The sequence below is a fragment of the Rhinolophus hipposideros genome (assembly GCF_964194185.1).
Source record: "Rhinolophus hipposideros genome assembly, chromosome: 21".
Classification (NCBI taxonomy): Eukaryota; Metazoa; Chordata; class Mammalia; order Chiroptera; family Rhinolophidae; genus Rhinolophus; species Rhinolophus hipposideros.
Window position 1 is genome coordinate 15,304,731 of NC_138067.1, and position 12,627 is coordinate 15,317,357.

Genomic DNA, 12,627 nt, shown 5'->3' on the forward strand with positions numbered 1-12,627 from the left:
ACAGCACTAAGTGTCCAATGAATACACATTCAGTGAACACAACGAAGGAACAAATGACTCTGGTGTATCCATGCACAGATGCAAGGCTTGTTGCAAAACATTCAGGAGATTCTCTGGCAGGTTGGGTTCTCTAGGAAGCCAACTCTGAGATGGTTTCACGTGGGGATGTTCATTAGGGGTGCCCTTCGGAACATGGCCTCCTACACGTGGGAGGGAAAGGAAGAGAAGCAGGAATGGGCATAGAGAGAAGAAGATGGGATGCAGACCCAATACCAGCATCCGACCACCCTGCATGGTGCTCTGGGTGAACGATGGCTCCTGGTACATCCAGAAAAGTTAAAGGAAATGGAGGCAATCCTGCCTTAATCTGGGTGGGTAGCTCCGTGGTCTGATAGAAAGAACAGTGGCATTGTTCTTGAGGAGGGAGGAAAAAGGAATAGACTCATGCTTCTGCAATGTAATATGTGTAACCTCGGGCAAGAGATAACTCTGTTTTCTAGACTATGTGTAACCTTTCTGAGCTTTAGTTTGTTCTTCCATAGAAAGAGATGGAGAATGGCTACCTGAAGGGGTCAAAGTGGACAGTGCACAAGAAAGCTCTGTGAGAAATGGAAAGGGTTGTGCAGATAGTGGGGAGGGAGGATGTCGTCCCTTTTGGAAATGGACTTGGAACAATAAGCACTGGCTTACCAGAGAGTGCTTGCCAAAGCTCTGGGCAGCAGAAGGCTCAGGTGGATGGAGACCAGGTCTCCTTCCTGTGAAGGCCTGTTTACCAAGCATGCGCATGCACCCCACACACTGATGGAAGATGTGGCATTAAATATCCACATCTCATCCTCAAGAATCTTGCACAGTTCTACACAAATAAATGGCAATGAGCTCACGAAGGGATATCAACACCAACTTCTCTATCAGGCACCGTCCATTTAAGGTCTCTTTTTTTTGTTTTATTTTTTATTGAGACATAAGTAACGTATAACATTATATTAGTTTCAGGTATACGATGTAATGATTCAGTCTTCGTATAGATTGTGAAATGATCTCCACAATAAGTCTATGTTAGTACTGGTCACCATGCATAGCTATTCTTTTTTTCCTTATGGTAGGAACGTTTAAGATCTACCCCCTTAGCAAGTTTCAAATGCATAGTACAGTATTATTAACTATCGTTGCCATGCTGTAAATTACATACCTAGAACTCAATTATTTTCTAACTGTGAGTTTGTACCTTTTGACCACCTTCACTCATTGTGTCCACCCCCACCACTTCTGGCAACTACCAATCTGTTCTCCATATAAGATTTTTTTTGTTTTCTTTTCAAGATTCCACATATAAGTGATATCATATGGTATTTGTCTTTCTCTGTCTTATTCTGACTTATTTCACTTAGCATAATGCCATCGAGTTCCATCCATGTTGTTCCAAATGACAAGATTTCCTTCTTTTCTATGGTTGAGTGATAATCCATTATGTGTACATCACATTATCTTTATCCATTTACCCATCCATGGACACTTAGGTTGTTTCCATGACTTGGGTATTATAAATAACGCTGCAATGAATATGCGGGTGTTTGCTTTGGATCGATATCCAAAAGTGGGATTGCTGGGTCATAAGGTAGTTCTATTTTTAATTTTCTGAGGAAACTTCATACTGTTTTCCATCGTGGCTACACCAATTTACATTCCCACTGACAGTGCACAAGGGTTCCCTTTTCCCCACATCCTCACACAGGAATGTTTTCATTTCTTTTAAAGTCAGAAGGAAAACTGACCTTTTAGGGTAGAAGATTATATTCATCTTTAGACCAAGGCAAATCGTAAAATACAATATCTAATACTCTTATGGAAAAAGAAGCTTCTGAAGGCCAAGTTGCCCAGGAGTCATGAAGGCAGACTGAGACCCCGAAGGACCCAAGGGACTGAAGATGAAGAAATGATCAGTTCTATCTTATGGGGTCAGGGAACCCCACCTGGTGGAGAGGCTCCTTCTTCACATACCCAGATAAATGGGGACAGAAAAGGAAAACTTGTGCAAGAGAATCGAGAGTGAAGCCTTGCAGTGTGTGGGGAGTACCAGCATGGCCAGAGCGTAAACGGCAGGATGGGGAGCTTCAGGAAATGAGAGGGAGTGGGGGCTGGATATGTCAGTCTTATTAGAAGCCATGCAGAGGGCCCTGCGATCTATCGCATGAGGGAACACATGCTTCTAAAGCTTGGGGTTTTGAACGGAAGCAACTTGATGCAACTTGGATTTTGGAGAAACCATGCTGCAGTTGGTGGAGAAGGACTGGGGAAGAGGGCCTGCCGCTGGCCGTACGCCCAGGGCCCTGAGCAGCAGCCACCTCGGCGGTTCCTGTAGGAGCACAGGCTGCTCCCTGCCATCATGGGGTCCCGCTCAAACCCTCTTCAAGAGTGGAACTCAACAACTGACAAAGCCTTTTTCTTTCTTTGCCCAAAGCATGATGTAAAACATTTAGGGGCAAATGAATAACAATCCTCCTGGGTCCATTTTTCAAGTGGAAATTCTGAAGAGAAATTGGGAGTATCCGTTACGGACAGAAAGGCGGAGCTGCAGGAAACTTGCCAGACATTCATTTAGAGAGGTACCTTCTCACTAGCTCTTCTAAGTGGGCAGCCGACTTTTAAAAATTTGTTTCCTTAGAAAAAAAAGTATAAGAATTGTTGCTATGACAACCTAACGGCATTTACAGTGGTGCTTAGATTCTAAAATCCAGAGCCTCTTAAAAAGATGATCTTACTGGCCCCTCCACAATTTTTCTAAAGCTTCCAAGGGGAGGCTTCTGCCTGTATTTATTTGGCTACAGCCCTTCTAGATCCTCAGCAGACACAATTAATTGGTGGCAGATTTTACTATGGCTTGTTACCTTTCCTTCTCTGCGCTTTCAAACTGCCTTGAGCGCTGAGTCCCCATAGGGCACAGGGTAATTTGGGTTAGTTGCCTCCAGAGGAAAAAGGTGATTCTGTGGCTTAGGAATCACATGGAGCCAGGGCTGATGGGCAGTGGCCTGATTTTGTCCTGAAATACTCTGGGAGCAGCTGAGCTTTCCTGATGGAACCAACTTAAGGAAATGGACTTAGCTGGGGGCCAGGGGATACCCCCGACTGACACGTGAGTTCCACAAAAATGGGAACTCCAGTGCTCTTATTCACAGGTGCAAATGTGGATTTCACACAAAGCAAGCAGACAGAAAATGTGTTTAATGTATGAATAAATGAGTTAATGAATGGTCAGGAAGTCATTCTGTGCAGATTTCACCCCACCACTCTCAGGTTCAACTGCTTTTTTCGGCTGAGATATGTCTATATGCTTGTTACCCCACAGATCTTAAGCACCCAGACTACAAAGAGCCCGCACATGTCTTGGCACAAAGCATGAAAGAGTGCCACCCAGGGCTTTCAAGAATTACTTGATGAGTGAATGAATGAATGAATGAATGAATGAATACCTGAAAACAATCCTCTTTGGCCCAGAGCCCTTGGCTGCAACGCTGTCTTCTTGGGTTACTTCCTGCCTGTCATAGTATTCAAAGTGCCTCTCACACTGAGTGCAAACATTCCACCCCGTGTAAAGCACAGAGGAAGCATGCCGATAACCTGAGCAGTGCTCAGATACTTTCATCTTTCAAAGGAGGGAATCCTACACCAGCTTTTGTTGCCTCTGCCATGTGGGCTCTGACACACACAACAGAAGGGTCACACTATCTAAATGTCCAGTTGTCGGAAATGAAGTGATTGGATTTCACCTGGACTGTCTGTTCCCATCTCGGATCATGGGGCCATGCTCTGCTGCCCAGGACACTGGCTTCTTGTAAGCACTTCAGGTGAGCACTTGAAGACCCAGGAAAAGACCCTTTCCCAAAGATGAGTACAAGGTGGGCAGGTATCAAGTTGCCCCCTGCTGCCATCTCCATCCTGGGGCTGGAGCTGCTGCTTATGGCCTCTTAGGGAAACGGATACAGAACATACTCTCGGTTTCAAGTCCACCTGGTCTCGCTACAGAAGCGCCGGGGACAGGATGCTTGCCCAGGTCTCTGGGTAACTGACAGTCAAGCTGGGCCTTGATGAGGGATTAAATTCATACACATCGTTGCATGGGACATGGCAAAATGATAAAAAGAACTCTAGATCAGGGGTGTCCAAACTTTTTTCAACGTTTTTCACCCAGGGCCATATGCGGTAAAATACACAAACAGCCGGGCCACTCACTCGAGGTGAAGTACGTATTGCCTCACCTGGTTTATTTAAGAAAACTAAATATATTTTTGGAATTTGCTGCGGACTAATTAAAAATGGATTGCGGGCTGCAGTTGGCCCGCGGGCCGCAGTTTGGACACCCCTGCTCTAGATGAAAGGTTTAAATGCATTGTATTACTTGTGCAACTTTTCTGTCAGTTTGAAATGTTTTTGAAAATTTAAAGTCAGAAGAAAGGAAGCAAAACAAACAAGGCGTAGAACAGTATGCATAACCGTGTTTATGTGGATTCGTTTTATATCCACAAATGTATTGGAAGACACTACTTTGATGTGTGTGGCTGTAACTCTCAGAAAATCGCTAGAGGGTCACGTAGAAGACCAAAAATAGTAGTTGCCTCAGAGAAGGAAACTCATGGACTAGCTTAGATGAAAGGCACTGAAGGAGACTTAATGCTCTGCAGACCTTGTTGTGTTCCCCCCCCCCCCCCCCGCCTTTTGAATTTCACACCATCTTCATCTATTTAACCGTCTTATCTATTTAAAGATAATAAAAACAAACCAACAAACCACCTAGTCAGGGCAAACACTGACTCCAAAACTTCTAGACTGTTCTTTTTGCCTGAAAAGTCCTTCTTGATCTTCTCCTGGGAAATGCCTACTCCTGCTTCATGTCTACACCCAAAGGCCACCTCCTCCCTGAAGCGGGCCCTGATTTCCTCTGGCAGAGTCATCTCCTTTGTGTTCCTATGGACCCCCGAAGCTGTCTAGAAGAAACTCTTTGCCTGTGCTATGGTTATTTGCCTGTCGGCCTGACTCCATCAAAAGAAAGGGGGCTCTTTGAAGGCAGGACTTTACTTTCACTGTTGTATTCCCAGAGGCATGTGAATTTGGTTCATTGTTGTAGTTCCAGTGCCTAGTCCAAGGGTGAAAACAGGAATGGTTCTAAAGAGATAGCTGAGGAGGGAACACATCCAGTGTTCTGTTTTTCTTCTGCCCGGGTGTTATCCCTCACTCAGTGATTACACTCAGCTGTATACCACTGAACCGACCAGAAGCAGCCAGGTCCCCTGAAAACCCCAGTGGAGAGTCAAGACATGGCCATACGTAAAGAACTGTAATATAACTGCCCTCCTACGTGGTTGAGACTGGAAGGCAAGATGAAAAAAAAAAAAAAAAAGAACTAGAAGAGAAGTTCTTAGGAAAGCAGCTCTCCCCACTGTTATTCAGTATGTTTATTAACCTCTCTGAACTTCAGTGTCCTCACCTATAAAAGAACCAGGATGACTGCACATACCAGTCAATGTTCTGGCGACCTCAAAGTAGTGAGTGTAAAGCATGGAGCACAGTGCTTGGCACATGGGCACGCTCGGTAAATACCAGCTCTCAGTGGTGCTCTCAGGACTGGTCTCTGCATTCTGTTCATCATCAGTTAAATAAAGCAGGACCGAAGGACCACCACTGTGGTTGAGGGTTTTCCCCGGGTATCGACCTGGGCAAAGGGTAGAACTTCACGTCACCCGGCACGGAGAGCTTCCTGTAATTCTTAGTTGATTGCAGGGGTGCCAGTTGCATTGTACACACGGAAGGTCTGCAAAGTAGTCAGCAAGTGAACTGAGTGTCTGTTTATAATTCTAGTGACACCAGCTACAGACAGATACTTGGCCTCTTTCTCCACAGCGGCCTACATCCCAAAATAGGAAATGTGCTTGCACAGACAGCCCCAGCAGGCACAGGGGGTGAGAAGGCAGGCTGCCAACGTTCCCAACTGTCAGGGACAATGCAGAGCCAGGTGAGCTGCCCACCTAGTGGCTTTTTGGGATTGACTTTTATGCAATTGAAAGATAATTGGGTAACCTGTGACCAGCAGACCCTGCTGATGATCACTCAGGAGTCTCAGTGCGTGTACGCTTTTCATGAGCATAAGGACAAATGCCTGTCACTTCAACTCATTCATGTATGTGCCCCAGTGCCCTACTGAAAGCCCAATGGCATAGCAGGTAGCAGAAGTCCTATCCTGTAGCTACTCAGGTAATTCCTCCCCTGATCTCAGGAGGTACCTAAGTAAGGAAAGTGTGCCAGGAACAGAAGCTCCAGTGTGTCTCTCTGGAAGTCAGCCAGAGGGCTGGTGCCCAAGCCCAAACCTCTTACTTCATCACCATTTGTTATAAGTCTTTCTCTTTCTCTCGCCACGCCCCATCCCTCTCTTTCCCTTCCTACTTGGATTTTGAGTGCTTTATACAAACTGACTTAACTGTAAGTTCCTTCAGGAAAGGAAAAGTACTCTTTCATTGTTGCCCGTGTGTGTGGCATGTCATAGGTACGTGTTCAAGAAATGCTAGCATTGTGAAATGAGTGGAGATCAAGAAGCTGAGTCTTGAGCCAAAGCTGTTTTTCTAAAACCTTACAGTATGATAATTAACAAGTCCTTTCCACCTTCTAGGCAAAAAAAAAAAAAAAAAAAAAAAAAAAAAATCCTCTCTGTAAAATGAGAATCTCAGCCTGAAAGATCAAAGGGCCATTCCATCCGTACCATGCTGTGGTTTTTTTAAAGGGTGTTACAAGCATTAGGATAGTTTACCTTCCTCTTCTTGGAATGAAAGCTTATCCAAAACTCTTCAAAATAGGCTGTCCTAAATTTCTAAGTGGAAAATAAATCTAACAGATTTCCTAGAAGAGAAATTAAATTCAAATATTCTCTACTTAACTTCTGACTCTGTTTCATTGATACTTCATTCTAATTGTCCCTATTATCTAGAAAAATAGGAAACGTCAGCCACATGTCCTGTTGAAGAATTGAAAGGGCCGATGAAATGAAGAGCCCCATTTGGCTTGGCAGAAATGAGATGATCACCATTCACAGGCGTTTCCACACAAGGGGTGCATTTCATCTGCTGAGCCTGGCTTCCGAGTAAATGAGTGCAAAACATGCTAATGCAGGAGGAGTCAGTCACACAATTTCCACATCAAATCAGTGCATTTACAGGGAGTTCAACTCTGCCTCCACAAAGAGCATTTTCTTTCATCGGTTTAATCCCATCACCCACACAGACCAGAGTAGGGGAGAAAGTTGGGGTCGGGGTCTCCAAATTGAAATTTTGTCCCCAAACAGACCCACGTTAAAATATGAGTGCAAAACACCCGGAAAAATCACCAAAGATTTATGGGTCCCAGTCACAGGGGGTGACCACAATAACTTGGTTATTTGGGGAAGGCAAAAGGGACTTCCCAAGAATAAAAATTTCGAAGGATAGAAAGTGTGGCAATGTGGCTATAAGCAAGTTATTTTCTCTAAAACTCACTTTTCTCATTTATAAAACCTTGGAAATTACTAGTACCTATCACATTAAGCTTTTGCAAGGATTAAGGGAGGCAAATCCTTTAAATGCCTGATGTGTCTGACACATAGTAAGCGCTTAACACTGTTAGCTGCCGTTATTACGACTTTTCCCCTGTGGTAATATTAGTCCCACTGCCTCAGTTTCTGTCCAAAATAACGTCTCTTCATATATTTAATAAAAATTCATTGAGAGCTTACTTTAGGTCACATATAGTGCTTGCAACTGGGAGCATGGTGGCTCCCCGATAAATTCTGCCCTCAACAACTTCCAGGTCTAGCTGGGAATACAAACGACTAAACAGATAATCACAGCCCACTGTGGAAATCACAACACATAGTGTAACCTCTGACTCCTCCAGTGTTGTTTAGCAGCCACCCATGGTTCAGTCTTAGGAGATCAGAAAGAACTACTTGGAGAGAGTGAGGTCCAAGCTAATGAGTAAGAGTTCATTTGTGAGAAGAGAGAGATTATGGAGCTTGGTGAAGTGATGGTTTGCCACATGGTAAATCCTGGTGGATGTGTAGAATGATGGCTGGGTGTACAGAGAGAGTGGCCAAGAGATGGGTCTGGATGACAAAACAGTGGCCCCATCATTGGAGGGTCCTGGCAGCTTTTGAGGAGTTCAGATCTCTAGCACTGAAAGGGATTGAGTGGGGAAGTCACATCACATCTGGACTTTGGGACACCATTCAGGATATATGCATATATGGAAGACACATCACACTGAGCTGACCAGGGAGCAATAACCCTGGAAATAAAAAGCCCTGTTGGGTGGCAATTATAGTAATCTGGGAGAAAGAGGATTCCGGTTGCATTTGAATGGTGGCAGTGGGGATAGAGAAAAATGAAAAACTATTTCCGAGATAGTCCGAGAGTAGAATAAGAAAAAAAAAAAATCAACATGAATACATTGTTCTTGGAGGTAAGGGATTGAGAGACCTCTGGGATTCTTTCCGTGTCTCTGATCTGAGTGAATTCTGATGCTACACTGACATGTGGCACACAGGACAAAGTGAAGGTTTACAGGACATAATCATAACTTACATTTTGAATCTGCATGAAAGGTACCTGCTAAACATCCATGTGGAAATGATTTCTAGACATTGGGATAGATAGGTCTAGAACCGGAATGTGTAGAAAGTCATGCTGGTATAATTAATTCTTAACTTCCTATCCGGATATTTGGACATCCTATAAAAATAGTTCCAGTTACCACGGAGCAGATGGAGAAGATAAATGGCTTCATAGGATCTTAAAACGTAAGAACAGTTAGAGAGCCTAGTCCAACCACCCTTGTGGTCCAGAAAAGAACTTATGACCCTATGGGCAGACAGCGGTGAAGGTCAGAGCAGGCTGGACCTGGGAGTTGAAATAAGACTCGGGGCTTCTGGTCTACTTCTCTGTCTTTTGAAGTCTAATAGGTTCAGCCTCCAAGCAACCTTTTCCTTATGGGGTGGTAAGCCACCTTATTTTAACATATTGAAAGAATTATTTTCAAAAGAATAAATGGGGAAAACAGCCACATGGCAGTTGTCTTAGTTTGTCAAGCTGAGTCTTTGCTAAAGAATGATAATCTCCTTTAGTTCCTTCTTTCTCTTCTGAATCTATCCTAGTGGAAAAAAAAACAAAAAAAACTATCATCCTTGTACTGGCACATTACTAGGCGTTCAACAACGAGAACCCAATCACAACAGTGGATCATCACATTCCTCAAAGCCCAGGAAAGCAGGCCTGCTTCCCTCTCAGATACTACTTCGGATCTGGTGAAGATTCAAACCAAGGCAGGTTCAAGGGGGAGGGGACCTGTTGGAATCCTCTCCACCTCCACTTATCTTGGAACATGTCAATCACCAGTAATGTCGGTCTAGCTTACCTTCTTCACCCATTGGACACTTGCTGCCAATTTCTGTAACACACTCCACCCATCTGATTGGTCACTCAACAAATGGCAACAGCAATGATCTTCAGGGGGCCAGTGAGCCGCAAATACAGTGGTTTCTGCAAACAAGGGAAAGGATCATCAGTAATCTAGAGGTGACACCAACAAATAAAGCGATACCCTCTGAGACATGAGATGCCTAAGACAGACTTTTCTCTTAGAAGATAACAGTCCGGGTGTGGAGGGTGAGATGTAAGCAAACTATCACAATTGTGTGCCACGTGGGGAAAACCCGTCATGGATCTAGAGCTACCACGGGATACTGTGAATAGCCAAATGTGCATTTGGTACTTTAATTACAAAGGTAAAAAGCAGTCATACATCCAGCTTCTTACAATATGCTACGTACCCCACATGCATTTGCTAGAGCACTAACAACGGACCTGGAGGGAAGATATAAAGGCAGTTCCTGAGAGAACCCACATGTTATTGGAATCCAAAGAAAGTACCTTCCCTCCCAAAGTGAGAAATGCTGTTCAGGTGCTGCCAGTTCCTTGTAGAATGATAGGCTCAGTGGCAAAGAGTGACAGTGGTGGCAATGGTGACAGGAGATGTCACGCACAAGCCAGCAGACCAGAGCATTGGGCTGACAGAGCCTCAATTCTTTATCAAGACTGCATCCCCACTCCCTCCTCACACTTACCCCACACTCTGGAGTCTCTTTGTGGGGGCTGTGTTTTGCCTAGGTTCTGGTCTCATTCATCTTCATATCTCCCTAAGTGTCTAACATATTTCCTAGCCTAGAGCAGCTGTTCAATGTATATTTGTTGAATGAATGAAGAGAAGAATATGGAGAGTCTGAACAGCTGTTATCTTTAAAAACTGAGACACAACCAAAGAAGGTGGTGACTGGCATTGCTTCCCGAGCACAGCAGCATAAAGATTTCTTGGATGTCCTTCATCTCTAGAGCTTTTACCTTCTAGGATCAACTCAGCATGCATGAAGGGCTTAAACAGCATCTTACGTTGACTTTCTTTATTATACTTCTTTTTTTTTTTTTCCAGATCCACTTTTCCTTGCCTCATCTTAGCTCCATCTAACAGCTCCTTACACACAATGCCTTCTCTAAAACAACAACAGCAGCAACAAGCGAAAACCCTTTTTGGTGGAGGGCTGAAAATGAATTGTAAATCTAAAATTTGTCCATAATACCTTGATTCCATGACTGAAGCAAGAACAACGAAACTGTCCTGTTGTGTGCTATGTGTGCTGTCCCCAAGATGTCAGGAACAGAATAGCACAGAGATCATTTCCAGATACATAAAGCGCCATGGAGAAAAAGCTACACAGGGCAGTTCATACGGCATGTATCTAAAGAGGAAGGACCCTCCTTTGCAATCATGCTACATGTTGTGGGCAGTCCCCCCAAATGCCTTCCTCCCCAATGAACCACACCCCCATATATCCATGCCCTTGTGTAGTGCCCTTTCATGTGAACCTGAGCTGTCCTTGGGTAACCAGTGAAATATGGCAATAGGGACACAATATGATTTCAGAATCTGAGTCATAAGAAGTCATGTAGGCCGTCTGGCGCTCTTAGAAAACTTGCTCTGGGAGAAGTTAGCTGCCATCAGAAGTCTGAATACTCTCGCCCTCCATGCTGTGAGGAAGCTCCAGCTAGCCATGTGCAGAAGCCACACAAACAGAGAGGTGCCCAGTCATCTCTAGCTGTTCCGGGCGCCCACGCCGAGGTGCCAGATGGTGCGTGAAGATGCCGTCTTGGACATCCAACCCAGTCAGACCTTCAAGTGACTCCAGCCATCTGACTGCACAGCATGAGAGACCCGAACTAAGAACCATCCAGATGAGTTCACTCAACTCCACTATAAGAGATCATAAATTGTTTTTATAAGCCAATAATTTTCGGGTGGGAAATAGACAACTAAAACACTATAAACAGAAAGAGAAGAAACATTTGCCACTGCCTCACCAATGTATTATCTTGAAATACACATAACCACTCTGGGTATCATGAAACCCATCTCACCGCACCACTTAAAGGCATAAGACTCTCGTTCCAGGTGTACAACCAGTAACACCTAAGGTGGATCGGAATCCAGCAGTGCAGACTTCAAAGCCTGTGTTTCTTCAGTTTTCCTTCTCTAGTCAGTTAATAATACAGCAGTATCTGTAGCCAGTGTGTTTTAAAAACATGCACTTTTCAAATCTATAACAACGAATTGAACTCCTACTTCCCCTTGCATTCTTTACCCCCCTGCAAAATGTTTCCTATAAAACTCCAAAGCCTGCAAAGACAATTAAGAGCTTTAGAAGGAAAGCAAAAATAGATGGGTGGGTTGTCTAGGAGCTCTGATCCCTGCAAACATTTGAGAAAGAAGAGCTGTGGATTCTGTGGAATGTTGGTATACAACCACACCACATTTCTTAGACAAGAAAAAAGAAAAAAGAGCATAAGAAATCTAAGTTGTGTCTGTGCTTTTAGCAGAGTTGATGGGGGGAAAGAGAGCTCATTGGGTGTAAGAGGGCAGGGTGGGGATACTGCAGACCTTCGCTTTCTGCGCAGGTACTCTGGGTTGGGATGTTCATTTTCCCTCCTCTCCCCATGTCTCATGACTCCCCAAGACCTGGAATCAGAGCCAGAAAAATATACCCCAGCATTACTGCATCCACCCCAACCTACGCTGAGGACTCCTCCCTTCGTGCAAAAGGCCATCATGCGTCTCTTAAGTGCAGGCCACTGCCTCTCTCAGCCCCTCCCTTCATTGCATGTGGCCACCCAGAATACTGAATTTCTTAGAGGCACAGACCCTGCATGCCATGTATTATTATTATTTTTTTTTTAATTAATTTTATTGTGGTGACAATTGTTAGTAAATTTACATAGATTTCAGGTGTACAATTCTGTATTATATCGTCTATAAATCCCATTGTGTGTTCACCACCCAGAGTCAGTTCTCCTTCCATCACCATATATTTGATCCCCTTTACCCTCATCACCCACCACCCACCCCCTTACCCTCTGGTAACCACTAAATTATTGTCTGCGTCTATGAGTTTTTGTTTCTCATTTGTTTGTCTTGTTCTTTTTGGTTTATATACCACATATCAGTGAAATCATAGGGTTCTCTGCATTTTCTGTCTGACTTGTTTCACTTAGCATTATTCTCTCG

At 44.2% G+C, this 12,627-nt stretch overlaps 1 protein-coding gene across 1 annotated transcript in view; it reads right to left on the reverse strand.

Annotated features, from left to right (window-relative positions):
- Nucleotides 1–12,627, reverse strand: part of CDH11 (cadherin 11) — a 151,861-nt gene that overhangs the window by 78,936 nt on the left and 60,298 nt on the right. Inside the window, exon 2 of the mRNA XM_081031922.1 lies at nucleotides 9,430–9,554. The gene's annotated coding sequence lies outside the window, so the exon portion shown is untranslated. The remainder of the gene's footprint in view (nucleotides 1–9,429; nucleotides 9,555–12,627) is intronic.